We start from the raw sequence: 17,168 nt of genomic DNA, 5'->3' as shown, positions 1-17,168 counted from the left end.
GAAAGAAGGTATCCATTAAGTTTCACCAGACTGCCAAAGGAGTCTGTGACACAAAGAAGGTTAAGAGCCTCTGTCTTAGGGTAAAGCCTACACTGATCTAGATTTGATTTATAAATCTAAGATGGGGAAGAGAAAGGCATTTATTGAGCATCCACAATGTGCCAGCCACTGTACCGTTGCACATTTTATAAATATCATTTGAGACACACAACCCTGTGAAGTAGGTGCTATTGTTGTCCCCATTTTACAGTTGAGGAAACTGAGGCAGGGAAAGGTTAAGTGACTTTCCCACAGGGTCACACAGTTATGAAGGTCTGAAGCCTAATTTGAAGTTAGGTCTTCCTGACGTCAGGTCAGTGGTTTTAGCCACTATGCCACTTACCTATGGATGAAAAGAATATGGATTGATGGTATGATGGAAAAAGCATTAGATTTAGAGTTAGCCAACCTGGATTTACATCCTGGCTAATCTATAATAGGATGACTTTGGAAAAATCACTTAACTATTCTGCATCTCAGTTTCCTCATCTGTAAAAAGAGAATTAGATTAAATGATTGTAAAAGTTCTTTTCCTCCTGGTCCTGTAAATTGTCTCTTTTATTCATCTCAGGTCACAGATTTAGAGCTGGAAGGTTTGTTGTTGTTTTTTTAATGAAAAAACATTTATTGAATTCCTGTTGCTACTAAGTACCAAGTGCTATGCTCAGTACTGGGGATGGATGACAACTACAGAAAGACAATCTATGGTCAAGTACACACTTGAGGGATGGTAGGGTGAGGAAAAACAACATATTATAGAGTTCAGTTGCAGGATAAATGAAAAGACTTTTAAAAGTTCTAAGTCCTAAAAGTTGTAACAATGCACCAGAGGGGCAGATTGCATGGCCTAAACAGGAGCTCCCCTAACCATCAATCTTGCATCTCTCTCTGTCCTCCATTCCCCCTGAGCTCCTGGGCCACATACTGAATGAAGTACATTCAGTACATACAGCATTGGAACAACAAAATATTCATTCAGGTCAGAAATATACAAAAAGCAGTGGAAAGCAATCGCCACCCATGTTCTCAGTAAATGGCCCATACCCCTTCCCCAAAAGTAGCCTAGAATTTTAACTCATTTAAATAATTCTAATTCCAATGGGGAAGTTTTACATAAAGTCTGTCTGTAACTGAAATAAGAGGTTGTAAAATGAAGTGAATATAACATCCACATTTCTGCTTAGAAGGCAGCTGGTCTTACTATCTCTCTGTACCTAGTATGACTCCTTGCTTTGTGGAGCTTCAGGGGTGCTCCGTGGCTACTTGTGTTCCTGAATGTCCCTCTCCTCCTCCCAAAAGCCTATCATCTCCATGATCTCATTCAAAATGATGTCTGTAATCCATCTTTGTTTTCTGGACCCAGGTATCCTGGGAAATGTAGTACTTTCATAATTACATTCAAATAGAGGTTAGGGTCTTTTAGGCCATTTTACCTGAAGCAGGTCTACTCTTAATCCCACCTTCTATTGGAAGCCTTTCTCAATCCCTCTTAATTCTAGTGCTTTCCCTCTGTTGACTATTTTCTGTTTATCCTATATATAACTTGTTTACTTGTTGTCTCTTCCATTAGACTGAGTATCTTGAGGACCAGGACTGTCTTTTGCATTACTTTGTATACCCAGTGCTTAGCACCATGCCTGATACATAGTAAGTGCTTAATTTGTTGACTGACTGAAAAAAAATGGATATCCCTAAAGCATAGATCTAAACATAATCAAAAAGCTTAACTCCTCCCTATGGCCCTAGAATAAAATATAAACTCCTCTGTTTGGCATTAAAGTTCCTTCATTATCTGGTGCTATTTCCAGACAGATTATAAATTACTCCTTCTCCCACACTCTCACCTAACTGGTCTTCTTACTTTTCCCTATGACTTGAGATTCCATAACCTGCTTCCATGACTTGAGATTCCATAATCCGCTTCTGTAATTTGAGATTCCATAGCCTACTTCTGTGACAGACACCAAAACCCCACCCTTCTGCCAATCTTCTCTTTTTCTGTTAAAGTCAACACCATTCTTTTTTTCACTCTCCCAGACTCGTACCCAGAGCATTATTCGCAACTCGTCACTCTCTTCATCTCACATATATAATCTGTTGCCAAATATTGTCATATCTTTTTTTTACTTAATAGCATTTTATTTTTTTTCCAATTACATGTAAAGATAGTTTTCAGCATTCATTTTTGTAAGATTTTGAATTCCAAATTTTTATCTCCCTCCCTTCCCTTCCCCTTCCCCAAGACAGCAAGCAATCTGATGTAGGCTATACATGTACAATCATATTAAACATATTTCCACATTTGCCGTGTTGTGAAAGAAGAATCAGAAGAAAAGGGAAAAACCAAGAGAAAGGAAAAAACAACAAAAACAAAAACAAAAAACCAAAGTGAAAATAGTATGCTTCGATCTGCATTCAGACTCCACAGTTCTTTCTCTGGATGTGGGTAGCATTTTCCCTCATGAGTCTTTTGGAATTGTGTTGGATCATGGTATTACTGAGAAGATTTACGTCTATCACAGTTGATCATCACACAATGTTACTGTGTAAAATGTTCTCCTGGTTCTGCTCATTTCACTCAGCATCAGTCCACATAAGTCTCAAGATTTTTCTGAAATTTGCCTGTTCCTCATTTCTTATAGCACAATAGTATTCCATTACATTCATATACCACAACTTATTCAGCCATTCCTCAATTGATGGGCATCCCCTCAATTTCTGATTCTTTGCCACTAGCCAAAAAAAGGGCTGCTATAAATATTTTTATACATATAGGTCCTTTTTCCTTTTTTATGATCTCTTTGAGATATAGACCTAGAAGTGGTATTGGTAGATCAAAGGATATGCACAGTTTTATAGCTCTTTGGTCACAGTTCCAAATTGGTTGGATCAGTTCACAACTCCACCAAGAATGCATTAGTGTTCCAATTTTCCCACATCTCCAACATTTCTCATTTTCCTTTTTGTCACATTAGCCATTCTGGTAGGTGTGAGGTGGTACCTCAGACTTGTTTTAATTTGCATTTCTCTAATCAATATTGTTGCTTCTACCTCTTATCACCTCTCACCTGTGCTATTGCAATAGTCTCCCAACTGGTCTCCCTGCCTTATCTCTCCCCACTCCAGTTCATCCTACGCACTACTGCCAAAGTGATTTTCCTGAAACATAGATCTGACCATATTGTAACTCCCTACTCAGTAAACTCCATCAGTTCCCTATTTACTTCCCCTATAAGATAAAATAGAAATTCCTCTGTTTAGTTTTTGAAGCTCTTGACGACCTGACCTCTGTCTAGCTCTCCAGCCTCCTTGTACATTACTTCCTGTCACATTCCATGATCCAGTCAAACTGGCCTTCTCTGGGTTCCTCATACCATCTCCTAATGCTGTGCTAAACACACTTCCTCCTCACCACTTCTCAAAAAACCTTTCTTCCCTCAAAATACTGCTCAGCATCTACACAAAACCTTTCCTGTTCTAATTGCTAGTGCCCTTCCTCCCAAAGTACCCTATATTGAACTACTTCGTATTTATTTCTTTCCATTTTCTTTATGTTTATTCTGTCTCCTTGACAATTCATTTGTCTCTGGGCATAAGTCTGCTTCAGACAAAAACAGTTGCTGAATGATCTGACTCAGAACGGTGAAACTATAGTTGCCCGTTTGCATTTAGGGTTAGTGACAAGTATGAGCAGATGGAAAATACAATCTGTTTCTGGGACTTGCATAGGAAGAATCAAAGAATTAGAGAGGTTTTAGGTTAATATCTGGGCAAATAGGGACACCAAAACTGCTCTAAGATTGTGGGACAAATGTAATTTATCCAAATATAGACACAAGATGAGAATTTGAGTACCAGCTATAAGCTAAGGAGGAATCGACTGCTGAACCAAAAGAGATTACAGAAGAAGAGAGTGAGGCCAAAGAACAAAGAACAGATTTCAGAACTGGGTCAAAGAGAGAACTCTCTCTGCGCTATTCCTTGTTACCAGGAGGACTGGTTGTCCAGTAAGAGGCTAGAATGCTCTCTATTGCCACCTGCAGCTGAGAAGAATGAGGAGTAGGGAGAATATACTCTGTTTCCCAGAAGTAAGATTTGTTGCTGAGAAAAAGAAAAGTCCAAAGATGTTTCTCTAAATTACCACCTATTGTTGTTGAGAGGTGGAGAAAGAAAAGAAGAATCTTGCAAAGGAGAGAGTTGGAGAAGAGTTTGCCAGTTTTAGGATAAAGGTCATTGCCTGCTCCTGACAGAGCAAGATATTACTATACCTGAAGGTATCAGCTAAAGCTGAAAGCTGGAAGTGATAGATACTTTAGTTGCCATTGAGGAGTAAGTTCAGCTAAGCAAAGAGCAGCTTGAAGCAGAAAAAGGAAAAGACCACCCAGTGAAGTAACTAACAATGAGGTATTCCATAGGGACAGCATAGGTTAGTTTAGTTTATCAATAGAAGGACCTCTTCAGTACAGAATAAGGACAGCTAAAACAGAAAGAGGATATCATAGTCCACAGTCCCAGAGCTGTGAGTTGTCCTTTCCTAGCCTGTGTGCTTTACTACCTGGCACTCTAAGTGTATGACAGCTCTTTTCCCCAAGGACACTGTGTGCATTGGTACGAGTGGTATTGGTGAGATGCTTTTATAAATATTATGTTTTCTTTACAATTTAAAGAAATGTTTTTGTTAAGATTTGAGTGTGGGAGCCAAGGTTGCTGCTTTTTGTCCTTCATTCTCGAAGAGGACCATCATCAGGGAGGTGATGCCATGACTTGAAAGTGAATTGGAATTAAGTGAGAGAGGGCTGTGCAAAGTCGCCAGTCTTGAGCCACCTGGGTCCAGTGGCCGGTTATGGATCAGGACAACTGGAGATGGCCCAGGATGCAGTGGGGCACCTTGGCCTTTTAAAGCTAAGGTCTTTACCAGGTCTCAGTTTGGCGGAGGCAGTGCCCATTCAGTGATTAAGGCTTAATCAAAATGAGGCAAAGAATGGTCCACTTATTGTGAGCTAGTCAGGGCCCAAACAGTGACCAAGTAAGACTTGGCCTGGGATCAGAGTGATTTGGAGTTAAGGCTGGTCTTTAAGATCAAATAAATGAAAACAAGAAAAAAGTTTTGGAGATTAAAATTGACATCCCCTTTGGGCAAAGCATTCACAGGCAGGGGTGTGATACACTATGTGGAGAGAGAAAAAAGAAAGGAAGAAAGAAGAAAGGAAGGGAGGGAGGAAAGAAAAGAGGGAAGGAGGAAGGAAGGAAGGAAGGAAGGAAGGAAGGAAGGAAGGAAGGAAGGAAGGAAGGAAGGAAGGAAGGAAAAAAGAAGCCAAAGTGACAGAGTGGCAAGAAGAAATAGTGTGAGCTCCTAACCCCTCTACTCCACAACTTAAAAACTGGAAACTGGAAAATTAATCAAGGAGAAAATTTTAAGAAATTTAAGAACTATCAGAATGCCATGACCAAAAAGAAAGAAACAAAGAAAGAACCTAAAGATCGTATTTTATTAAATCATAAAAGAAAACTGTCCAGACATCTTATAATTAGAGAACAAAGGTGAAATAGAAGAAACTCATTGATTTTTTTCTTCAAAGAAACACCAAAATGAAAACTTCCAGGAACATTATAGACAAAATTCAGACCTTACAAATTAAAGAAAAAATACAGCAAACATCAGAAAGAAAGAATTCAGGTATCAAGGAACCAAAGTCAAAATCACATATGATTTAGCAGCTAGCACTATAAGGGAACAGAAGACAAATAATACAGGCTTACAACTATGAATAACCTACCCAGCAAAACTGAGTATAATCCTACAGGAGGGAAAGAATGCATCTTTAACGTAATAAAAGACTTTCAAGCATTCCTTGTGAAAAAAAGAGCTGCATAGAAAGTTTGAAGCTCAGATACAGGAATCAAGAGAAACATAAAGAGGTAAACATGAATGAATAAGAGAGCAAACAAGGCCACACATTTAAATTCTAATATGGAGAGATCTATACATGTGTTGCTTCTAAACCCAATTATCATCCAGGGTCAGAGAGGGAGTCTAATTAGATAGAAGACCTGGGAATTGTTCTATTATATCTTGATGATCTTAAAAGAAGAATGGAAAGAAAAAGGAAAGGAATATACTGGGGTTGAGGGAAAGGGATAGAAAGGGAAGAGAAAATTATCTCACATAGTCAGGGTAGGCAAGTTAGAAGCCTATGTAAATAAAGGACATTGAGGAGATCTTCTGACACTTAAACTTTACTCTCATCTGAAGGAAGGATAAACGCACGTACACACACACGCACACACACACGCATATGCACACACACATTTACACATACAGAGTTAATTACAGAAGTACATTTCACTTAACAAAGAAATAGTAAGGAAAATTGAGTAGGGGGAATAAGATAGAGGGTAGAATAAGGAAAAGATTAGTCCTAAGCAAAACAAATCCTAAGGATTATAAAAATAATTTCAACTCTTTTTGAAGTGGTAAATAGAATCTGAGAGGGTACCCATCAATTGGGGAATTACTGAACAAGTTACATAATATATATCATATATTTTATGTGTAACATATAGGATATAATGATATATCATTTCACATTATATACATATATATGTGATATTTAAATATGATTGGATACCATTATACTATAAGAAACAATGAAAGGGATGTTGTCACAGAAACTTTTAAGACTCATATGAACTGATACAAAGTGAAATGAGCAGAACGTCATCATTCAGTGACAACAAAATTGTAAAGACAATTTTGAAAGACTTAGGAACTCTGATAAGACCCCAGAGGACCAATAAGGAAGTATTATTCCATCTCCTGATACAGAGGTAAAGGATTCCAAATTCAGACTGAGACTTTTGTGGGGAAAATATGGCTAATGAGGAAATTTGTTTTTTTGACTATATTTGTTTGTAATAGGAAAAAATAAAAGATTGCGTAATAGTGACTGGTTTGACCATGGAAATACGTTAGTGGGAACTCCAGCAATAGTATGAGAATAGTGGGAATAGCTTATGGGAATCATAACCTACAGGGTTACCCAGAGGACAGTGAGAGTTTAGGTAGTAGCTTTGTGGACAACTCTTGGGAAGCACCCCAACCTCCTGAAGAGGACACAAGTAGGATGAACAAGCCAACTCCAACTCTGGGAAAAAGAGCTCCTAAGGTGAGTTGGGGATTGGTGCCGCACTTGTGGTCAACATCTATGCATACACTTGTTTTCTCTTCATTAAACTATAAGTTCCTTGAGAACAGGACCTTTTCATTATCTGTATTTGTGTTCTCAGCACTGGGGTCTGGCACAGAGTAAACTTGGAAAAAATACTTGTTTGTTGGAGACCCTATCTGTCTATAAGGCATCATAGCTCAAGTGCCATCTCCTTCAAAAGGACATTCCTGATTTTTCCTGGCTATTAGTCCCTACACATACATATCTCTTTGTATTCATTTTGTTTATATCTTGTATTTATTTTTCTATGAGCCTGTTGTGTCCCCCAAGAATATGAGGTCTTGAGGTCAGAGAAAGTCTTGCTTTTGTATTTTTATCCTCAGTGCCTAGTACAGTGCCTGGCATGTAGTAGGTGCTTTTAAATTTAGAGCTGGAAGGGACCTTAGAGGTAATCTTGTCTAACTCTCTCATTTTACAGACAAGGAAACTGAGGCCCAGAGAGATTAAATGACTTGATCAAGTATATATAGGCTTCAAGTGAATCTGAATCCTCCTATTCTAAAGCCAGCATTCTTTTCACTATATGCTTCCCTTATTTGTTGAGTGATTCATTAAATAATCAATAACTAATGTGAATTTTCATTTGTCATAGACTATATTAATCTAAAATGTACATGCTGTCTTGGAAAGGGAGGAGAGGGGGGAGAAAATTTGGAACTTATGGAAGTGATTGCTGAAAATTGATAATAAATAAATTAATAAATTTGAGGGAAAAAATACAAACAAGTTCAAATCCAATCCAATTGTATTCATTTCAAAATAAAATAAAACGTACATGGTTTACGAGCCCTTCATTTTAATGTTTTTAATCTGTGATATTCAGAGCTTCTATAGTATAAAGTTGGCAACATTTTTGTTTATGTTACTGATATGAATTATTTTAACATGCTTAAATGTACATTTGCTTTTGTTTCTCCCTTGTAATATTGATGATTTACTAATGACACTTTCTATTGGCAATAAGATTATAGGTAGATAGAGCTTAGGTCCTCCTCTAAAATTCTTTTTGAATGCCCTTATCATGGCATCATGGGTTCTTAAAAGCTATGCTAGCAGATCAATATTCTGGTAGGTCATATGAAGCTAGAAAGCTTTTGAGTAGGGACCTGTTGGCAGATTGTGTGTCTGCTAAGGACCAGACTAACTTCCTGACAGCCTCCAAATGGTGACTAGAAGACAGTGAAGGTTTTAGCCTCCAACAACTCAAGAAACATTCAGCTAAGGCATGGAAAGATAACAACCTACATCAGCAGAAGGAGTCCTCATATTCATTCAGTCAAATTATAGATCTTTTGAAAAATTAAAGTATAATTTAGATTTGAGTAAAAGAAAGATGTTGATGCCAATAAAACTTCAAAAAATTAATAATGTAACCCAAGCCCCCACCCCTTACAATAATATATAGAGTTCATAAAAATTAGAAAACCCTTGGGAACAGAGATCAAATCCTTAGTTATCAGCTAGCCTTATGCCTCAACAATATCCACAAGACCCTTTGACCCAGTAATACCTCTTCTAGGTCTGTATCCCAAAAAGATCATAAAAACAAGAAAAGGACCCACATGTACAAAAATATTTGTAACAGCTCTTTTGTGGTGGGAAAGAATTAGAAATTAAGGGGATGCCCATCAATTGGGGAATGGCTGACCAAGTTGTAGTATATGAATGTAATGGAATACTATTATGCTCTAAGAAATGATGAGCCTGGAAAAACTTATATGCGCTGCTGCTGAGTGAAACGAGCAGAACCAGGAGAAGACTGTATGCTGTACCAGCCACATTGTGTGATGACTGACTTTGATAGACTTAACTCTTTTCAGCAATGCAAGGATCTAAGACAACTCCAAGAGACTCACAATGGAAAATACTATCCACCTCCAGAGAAAGAACTTTGGAGTCTGAATGCAGATGAAAGCAGACTATTTGCTCTCCTTTTCTTTTGTTGTTTTATTTTGTTTCTTACTTCTTGTGGTTCCTCCCATTAGTTCTAATTCTTCTTTATGTCATGACTAATTTGAAAATATGTGTAACATGAATGTATAAGTAGAGCCTATATTAGACTACATATCATCTTGGGGAGGAGGGAGGAGAGGGGGAGAAAGATTAAAACTCAAAATCTTATGGAAGTGAATGTTGAAAACTAAAAATAAATTAATTATATTTTAAAAATAAAACTATTACATTAAGAAAAAAAGGTAAAAAACCAATATCCACAAGATAACTGCAGTACTGATCAAGCTTTTAAAGAAATGTGAAAGGACTTGGGGACACTGAGAAGATATATTCAAGACAGTAGAAAGTGTTCAGAAAAGAATTAACTTCTCACACACAAGCAGTGGGTCAAATTAAGCTGAGGCATAGAACACTATTTGATGAATAGCAATTCCTCATTTTACAGATGAGGGAACAAATTCAAAGAAACAAAGAAACTTGTCCATAGTTAGTAAGTGTTTAAACCCAGGTCATTAGACTTTGAAGTCACGTGATCTGTCCAGTGTATCACACTGCCCCTCTCTTCCCCTTTGCTGTCAGGTTCCTAGGAAAAATTATTTACAATGCTGCCTCCATTTTCTCCTCATCTACTCATTTCTCAGTCCCTCTCCATCTGGCTTCCAATTTCCCTACTTACCCACACCTGTTCTCTCCAAGGTTGTCACTGACCTCTTAACTGTTAACTCAATATTGTCTCTTCAATCTTCATCCCTCTAGACCTTTTTCTTTTTTTTTTTTTTTTTTTTGGCAAATTTTGATGCTGTTGACCGCTCCTTTCCCACTGGTCACTATTTCCTCTCTGTTCATCCTAGTCATATCTTACCTGTCTGCCAGTCCTTGGATACTCATGATACAGGAGCATTATCCATCTCCTGCCCCCAATAGTGGATGTCCCCTAAGAATCTGTCTTGGTCCCTCTTTTCTCTACATTCAGAAAATTCATCAAGTTCCATGGGTTCAACTATCAGCTCTATGTTTATTGTTGTCGTTCAGTCGTTTCAGTTATGTCTGCTTGTTTGTGACCCCGTTTGAGGTTTTCTTGGCAGACGCTAGATTGGTTTGCCGTTTCTTTCTCCAGCTCATTTGACAGATGAAGAACTGAGGCAAACAAGTGACTTGCCCAGGATCACGTAGCTAGTACCTATCTGAGGTCAGAATTGAACTCAGGAAGATGAGTCCTTCTGACTCCAAGCCAGCACTCTATCCAATGTACTACCTAGCTGCCTCATCAACGCTATGGAGATGACTCCCAAATCTATATAGTGCAGCCCTAATCTTTCTTCTCACTCCTGCTTTGTCAGTTGTCTCTAGACATCTCCTGGATATCATGTAAATATCTCAGATTCAACAGCGTACTCTTCCTCTCTAAAAATCCATCCCTACTACAAATTTTCTGATTTCTGATGCCACCATCTTCCCAGTAACCCTGGCTCATAAATTTGGAGCTATCCTTGAATCCAAGGAAGTAGAATGGCATGATATAAAAAGTCAAGGGAAGAGGAGGCAAAGGATCTAACCAGGATTAGAGATACCAAGCAGGAAAGACAAGGATATAATCAGATCACCAAAGCGGGCAGAATACACAAACTCAGGCTTTGTTATCGGGATCTTCAAGCCCATCAGGAGAAGGCAGGGAAATGACAATGTTCATAGGAGACCCTGACTCCCAAGGCTTTCATGCCAAGATCTTGATCACTTCTTCAGTTCTCCCATATAGAATATCTGGATGGTCCTCTGTAACAGCTAAGCAGAAGAGAGCGTTTTATAGGGAAGATTAAGATATCAGCTAGTTAGTACAGTGGATAGAGCACTGAGCTTGGAATTAGGAAGATTCATCTTCCTGAATTTACATCTGGCCTCATACTTATTAGTGGTATGTCCCTGGACAAGTCACTTAACCCTGTTTGCTTCAGTTTCGTCATCTGTAAAATACACTGGAGAAGGAAGTGGCAAACCAGTATCTTTGCCAAGAAAACCCCAAATGAGGTCAAGAACAGTCAGACATGACTGAAAAATGACTGAACAACAAAAACATACAAGATATAGTATAAATGGGAGGTGTAGACTGGCATTATATATATTATGTTATATACATTACATATAATGGTATGTTAAAATTGTTGATTAGTTCACACGTACCACATTAGCCGAATTTTGGCCTGCATTAAATGTAACCTGGTATCATTTTATATTTCAAATTAATCACATTAATAGCTGCATATACAAATTTTGGAGTCATCTGCATAAAAATACTTGAACCCATGGGAGCTTATATAAAGATTCATAGAGAGAAAAGAAGGCAGTCCAGGACAAGAGCCTCAGAGGTAGAATATGATGATTCAGCAAAGAAAATTGAGAAGTAATTGTTAGGCAAGTAGGAGGAGAGCCCAGGGAGTGGGAGAGATGAAGAAGAGACCAAGTACCAAGGAAGAGAGGATGTTCTACAGTGTCAAAAGCTACAGAGTCCAAGAAGAAGAAGAAGTCCAAAAAAAGGCCATTGAATTTAACAATTAAATCTTTGGTAAACTTAGAGAACACTTTGACAGGATTGCAAAAGATTGAAAAGTGAGTAGGAGGAGAGAAATTGGAGGCTAGGCATGGAGTTTTTTTCTATAACTGACTATGAGAGAGAATTGAGACACATATAGTAGTTTGAGGGACTTACTGAGGCAAGGGAAACTTAATTAATCCATCAAGTAATTGATAAGGATCTCCTCCTTCTTTCAAGGAATTTACATTTTGCTGCACACACACATACACATTCATTCATTCATGTCATATCACAACTCCACTCAAAATGTTTCAAGACAAGTCAAACGTTCCTCTGACCGTGCAAGAGCTTTCCATCTCCTGCTGGATGCAGGGGTTGCCCTGAAGAAAGGCCAGGTAGGGTGTCTTCCATCTGCCCCAAAACAACAATTTCTGGTGTCAGCACAAGACAACTTTGACCTCTTGCTGCCCATCTAATCTCCCAGTCAGGATGTGGAGAACCTCCAACACAAAGAGAAACAACTTTCCCTTTGACCTGAGGCCTTCAGTCTCCTTCTGTGCCCCTCTTGAGAGAAGAGGATGAGGAAAGTTGGTGGGGAATGGCAGTTTTTTCTCCTGCATTTCCTGCTTTGCCCTTTTCTTGCTTAATCTCCACCCTTTGGAGGGAAGAGGAGAAGTGAAGAAGGCCTCCCATCTGACCACCTGACTATACCTTCCCATCTCAACAAGCACTTGCCCAGCCTCCCTTGGTCATTGTTTGGGTTTTGATGGATCTCAGTGACCATAAATTGCAGTTGTTTCTGTTTTGGCCAGAAATCCTGAAGGTCTTTCCCTCTCAGATTGATTTTATTTATCAGTCTTTCTGGCTAGGTAAAAGAGGCTATTCTTTGCCTTATCTTTACCTAATCTTAATCACTTCAGTCAGACTGAGACCTGGGAAAGAACTGAGTTTAAAAAGGTCAAGGTCTCTCACTTCATCCAGGGGGACCTTTGGTCATCCCACAGGATCCAGATGGCTCCAGAGAAGAGAGGGAAGCTGGTGACTTTGCACACTCTCTTTTAAATCCAATTCACCTGCAAGTCATGACAACTCCTTCCTGATGTCCTGGTCCTCTTTGAGAATGAAGGACAAACAACAGCGCTTGGGTCTGGCTTGATCTCCAACCTCCTTTGGGAAGAGGAATGGCAGTCTCCACTCAATAATGAATAACATCCTTTACATCCCGCTGATTCTGAACCCCTGCAGATCAGTCAGAACCTCACTCCCCACTCCCTATCACCAATCCCTTATTCCTATCCCCTTCAAACCTCCCACCTCAGATTCCTAACCAAATACCACCTAGTCCTTTCACTGTGGCCTCTGGAGTGCCTATTCCATAGGCAACAAACTTCCCTTCATCCTAAATCTTTTCTTTCCCAATCTTTCCATCTACTATCTATTACTGAAATTTGGCTCTACTCAGATGACGTCGCTTCCCTGGTCATCCTTTTCAGTACTGACTGTACCTTCACTCCTCTTCAGCTCAATCACTAGTCAAGGTGGAAGAGTTGGAATACTCCTTGCTCCTCATTGCAACTTCTAGATTCTCTCCTTACCTTAACATTCAGAAACATCTTTTTTAAGATGTAAACTATTCATATCTACTAGCAAAATCCTGTTGTCTACAGATGCCACCCCATACCCCATCATTCCCCTTTCTGTGTCAGAGTTCTTTGTGTGGCTCACATTTGTTTTCTCCTTCCCAGTTCCTTATACTAAGGGACTTTGGCAGGTGTATTGATTCTTCCCTCAAACACGCTAACCACTCAGTTCCTTAACCTACTTATTTCCTACGACATATTCCTCCACCCCAACTCAGCTACAGACAATGACAGTCATACTCTTGATCTTACTATCACCTCCACACCCAAGGATTCCAAAATCCCCTTATCTGATCATAATCTATTGGCTGAAGAAGTGAAATTTCTCTCTCTGCCTTACTTTACAAAACCCTACTCTTTACCTACACCTCCAATTGACCCCTCAATTCTTTCCCAGGCCATCTCCCCTGCACTAGCCACTCTCTCCTTTTCTCCCCATCTTGACTCCTTGGTGAACCAATTCATCTCTACACTATTCTCCTCCTCTCTTGAATCTTTAAGCTCTTTATTTTTACCAATTATGTCCCACCAAGTCTAAGCTTTAGATTTGTCCTACCATTTGTTGCCTTTACTCCTTACACAGGTGCTACTGAACAAAGGTGGAGAATACTGCACAACCATTCTGACTGGGTGCGCTACAGATTTATGTTACACAGCTTCAACTGGGCCCTCACTGGTGCTGAGCAATCCTACTATACTTCAGCAACTCATTATCACATAGCAGCTCTGCCAAACCTTTTCATCCCTCCCCAAATCTCCCATAGCTTCCCCTCCCCTCACTCAGCTGAGAATCTCATATTTTACAAATAAAATTAAAGGCATTTGCTATACATTTCCTCTTCTCCCCTCTTTCTCATTTTTTACTTCTTTGACTCTCTCCTCTTTCATTCCTGTCTCACATGGTGGTGCAGTGGATAGAGCATCAGTGCAGGAGTCAGGAGAATCTGAGTTCAAATCTCACCTCAGACACTTGACACTCACTAGCTGTGTGACCTTGGGCAAGTCACTTAACCCCAATTGCCTCATTCTGGGTCATCTCTAGTTATTCTGATGAATATCTGGTCGCTGGATTCAAATGGTTCTGGAGGAGAAGTGAGGCTGGTGACCTGCACAGCCCTCCCTCACTCAAAACATAGTCAAGTGCAAGTCATGTCATTATTTCTCTGAAGGCATGGTCTTCGACAACGAGAGATGAACACACTCAAGCTGCATGAATCTTTATATAAGCTCCCATGGGTTCAAGTATTTTTATGCAGATGACTCCAAAATTTGTATATGCAGCTATTAATGTGATTAATTTGAAATTTAATTTAATTTGAATTATAAAATGATACCAGGTTATATTTAATGCAGGTCAAATTTCAAGTAATGTGGTGCATGTGAGCTAATCAACAATTTTAACATACCATCATATGTAATATATATAACATTATATATATAATGCCAGTATACACCTCTCATTTATACTATATCTTGTATGTTTTTGTTGTGGACTTAGTCATTACCAAGGCTACCCTCTCTACCTGCTCAGGTAATCCTATTCCATTTTGTTTCCTCCAACAAATTGCCCCCACTGTCATCAATATTCTATCACTTATTTTCAATTTCTTCCTCATTTCCTACTGCCTATAAACATGCCTTTGTCTCCCCTATCCTGAAAAAACCATCACCAAATCCTTCCAAACTCACTAACAATTGTCCTATATCTCTTCTCCCTTTTGTGGTTGAACTCAAAAAATCTGTCTACAATTGGTACCTCCATTTTCTCTTCTCTCACTCTCATATAATCCCTTACAGTTTGACTTCTGACCTCATCATTCCACCAATCTAACTGCCCTTTCCAAAATTACCAGTGGTCTCTTAGTTGCCAAATACAACGACCTTTTCTCAATCTTCATTTTTCCTGACCTCTTTGAAACTGTTGATCGCTCTCTGCTCTTTGATATTTTCTTCTGTCTAGATTTTCAGGACAGTATTCTCTCCTGGTTCTCCTCCTACCTATCTGATCCTTCCTGCTCAATCTCTTTTGCTGGGTCCTCATCCAGGTCATGTCCTCTATAGGTGACCCTCAGGGTTCTGTCCTAGACCCTCTTCTCTCCTTCATTTATACTGCTTCACTTGGTGATCTGGTTAGTTTCCATGAATTTAACCACCATCTCTAGGCTGACGATTCTCAAATCTACTTTTCCTGTCTCAGCCTCTCTACTGACCTCCAGTCTTGTATTTTCAACTACCTTTCAAACATCTCACACTGGATGTCCAATAGACATCTTAAACTTAACATGTACAAAATTCAACTCGATATCTTTCCTCCTAAATCCTCCCCACTTCCTACTTTCCCTATTACTGTAAAAGACATCCTCCTCCTCCCAGTCCTTCAGGCTCATAACCTAGGTGTCATCCTGAACTCTCCACTGTCTCTCAGCCGCCATGTGCAATCTGTTGCCAAGGTCATCACCTTATGGCTTGATTATTGCAATAGCCTGCTCAAGGGTTTACCTGCCTCAGGTCTCTCCCCATTCCAATCCATCCTCTATTTAGTCATTAAAATGTTTTTCCTAAAGCATAGCTCTGACTATGTCACCCTCTTACTCAATAAACTCTAGTGGTTCCCTATTGTCTCCAGGAAGAAATTCAAATGCAAAATGAACTGTTTGACTTTCAAAGCCCCCTCCTACCTTTCCAGTCTTCTTATACCCTACTCCCAGCCTAATATTCTTTGAACCAAAGACACTGGCCTCCTGCGTGTTCCACGAACAAGGCTCTGGGCATTGTCTCTGATTGTCCCCCATTTCTGGAACTTTCTCCTTCCTCCACCGTGACTACTGACCTCTCTGGCTTCTTTTAAGTCACAACAAAATCCCACCTTCTGCAGGAAACCTTCTCCAACCCTTCTTAACTCCAGTGCCTTCCTTCAGTTAATTATTTCTTATTTATCCTACATACTGCTTGCTCAGTATATGTTTATTCGTATGTCATCCCTTCCATTAGATTTGAGGGCAGGGACTGTCTTTTGCCTCTTTTGTATTACCAGTGCTGAGTACATTGCCTGGCACATAGCAGGCACGTAAAAAACGTTCAGTCAATAAACATTAAGCATCTGCTACGTGCTGGGTACTGTGCCCCATGCTGGGGCTACAAAATATCAATGTATTCCCTTACTAGTTTGGAGACTTTCCTTAAAACCATACCAGAATTGTGTGTGGGGGCTGAGGTGAAGAGGAATCCCTAGCTCCCAGCACACAGATTTATATGCAAACGAATCCTGGGGTCAAAACAAAAGGGCCAGTGGAAGCCACCTTTGTTATGAAATCTTGCCATATACAAAATCAGTAGCCATTATTTAGCATTCAGGCTTTTATGTTGGTCCTTACAAATTGTATTTGACTGGGAGTACAGATAGAACTTTTCAAGTTTGTCTGTAAAAACTTGTTTCTAGGCCTGATCCTCAGAGTATTAAAACTGATATATACTAAACTAGTATCCTGAGACTTTCACCAACAGCTAAGATGACTCCTGAGCCTAGGTTAGAACACACATTAAGAGGAATCCTGGCCTTATTCGGGTGAGGAGGTAACGTCTGCACTGAAATCTTTACAGTTTTTTTATTCCTAACTGTATCCATCAACAAACCTTCGAATAAACATAAACTTAGGATCATACATTTATATTATTTTTTTAAAAAGGGCATATTACCTTCAACAAAACAGAAAGTGTCCTATCTGCTACCAAATCCCCTTCTGATCTTTTACTTCTGTGTATTTTTTCATTTTGTTA

The sequence above is a fragment of the Notamacropus eugenii genome, chromosome 2 (genome assembly GCF_028372415.1).
Source record: "Notamacropus eugenii isolate mMacEug1 chromosome 2, mMacEug1.pri_v2, whole genome shotgun sequence".
Classification (NCBI taxonomy): Eukaryota; Metazoa; Chordata; class Mammalia; order Diprotodontia; family Macropodidae; genus Notamacropus; species Notamacropus eugenii.
Note: the sequence above shows the minus strand (reverse complement) of the source record.